This window comes from Etheostoma spectabile, unplaced genomic scaffold, assembly GCF_008692095.1.
Source record: "Etheostoma spectabile isolate EspeVRDwgs_2016 unplaced genomic scaffold, UIUC_Espe_1.0 scaffold172, whole genome shotgun sequence".
Taxonomy (NCBI): Eukaryota; Metazoa; Chordata; class Actinopteri; order Perciformes; family Percidae; genus Etheostoma; species Etheostoma spectabile.
This window is the reverse complement of record NW_022605573.1, coordinates 528,796-530,308: the sequence shown is the minus strand read 5'-3', so window position 1 is coordinate 530,308 and position 1,513 is coordinate 528,796. Positions and strand designations below refer to the sequence as shown.

Below are 1,513 nucleotides of genomic sequence, written 5' to 3'. Positions count from 1 at the left end.
TTTTTTGCTGATTGAAGGAACATGTCACTTCACCAGCCAAGTTGCCTTTAGGCTGCTCTGCCGTCCTCTCGCTGCATCTGTCCACTCGTCTGCCTCGTCCCTGCGTTTCTCCTCCTCTCTTCTTTAGTTTCCCCTCTTCTCACCACTTATCCTTTTCCTCTTGCTCTTTCTGTGCAGGGAATCTTGGCACACTGTGGCGGACAGCTGGCTGAGCCAATGACAAACTTGGAGGACTTGTAACGCACGTCACCCGGGTCCCTTCGGTCAAACCTACGTGGACATGCGCACCACGTGTACGTGCACGTGAACCCGGATGAGCGCCAGCACTGATCCTTGCCCTGTGAGAAGAGGACAGCCCCCCCCCCTCCCTCTAAGAGAGGTAGGCTGCTGTGCTTGTATGATTATCTATTTTGCTTTAACTTTCATGTGTTAATTATAATTGATTTATCTTATATTAATCCAAATATTAAACGTCGGATCAAGGACAATGGCCTTGATACGTCTTCTTCTTCCTGCTTTGATTGGCTGAGCTTACTTAGGGGTGTCTGAACCAATCCATGGTTACCCAGTGGTTTTAAACCTATAGAGGATAGTTTATGTCTCCCTCATGAGGAATTCAAAGTAAAATGAAAACTGTCTGAGCGGAAGCATGATGCAAGCCTTCTGTGATTGCACACCGCACCCCCCCGATAGTCTGGAGCCCTGTGTTGTCTTCCCGTCCACCATGAACTTGTTGCCGGTGCATGCGTGTTATTGTATAGTCTAGATATCAGTATGTGTCTTCTGTAATTACTCCGTAGTTTAATAGTTACTAATTCATGAGAGGACAAAGTCCTTGTGCCTGGGCGTCTAGTCGTTGTAAGGTTTCCATGGTCTTCAGGTCTGTTTCAGCTTCAGATATTTGGAATCTGTTTTGGCTGAAAGGAATAAAAAGGTTTGGTCTTTGAGTTTGGAACTTTTCTAGAAACTTGACTCAGTTGAAGATGACAAATTCCCTCCCAGGGATTAATAAAGAGTAACTCAGCGTAATGGCGGTTGTGGGGTTTGACACCGAGACATTGCTGTTGTTAAATGTCCTCTCCCCACTTGGCTGGAGCAGGTATGATGGATTACTCTTATATTTACATAGTTCACTGTGTTGTATTTTAGAAAGTAATGAGTTCAGTGTTTGCAGTGTGCTTTGATTGATTTCTCCGTACCTCAAGCACTTGGGTCATTTATTGTGTAAATGACTTTTCTCTTGTATTTCTCTCCAGCAGAGACTCATTATAACTTGGAAATACAGAGACAAAGATACTGTCCAATCTGAGATCTGAAGCCATGCAGTGATGTACAGCGTTGTGTTTCTTACTCTTCCATTTTCACTCGACAGATCTGTGAGCTACAGTTGACTTGTGGAACATTTTACCCATAACAAAAAAAAAAATCAATGGAAACGTAGCAGACAATCCCGCTGTGTTTCTCACCTTGATGTCAAACATGATCAACTCCAGTCGGCCTTGGCTGCAGGGTG

At 44.5% G+C, this 1,513-nt stretch overlaps 1 protein-coding gene across 1 annotated transcript in view; it reads left to right on the top strand.

Moving 5' to 3' along the window:
* Positions 1-1,513, top strand: part of si:cabz01090165.1 (leucine-rich repeat and fibronectin type III domain-containing protein 1-like protein) — a 428,959-nt gene that overhangs the window by 224,181 nt on the left and 203,265 nt on the right. The window contains exon 4 of the mRNA XM_032510641.1: positions 178-379. The gene's annotated coding sequence lies outside the window, so the exon portion shown is untranslated. The remainder of the gene's footprint in view (positions 1-177; positions 380-1,513) is intronic.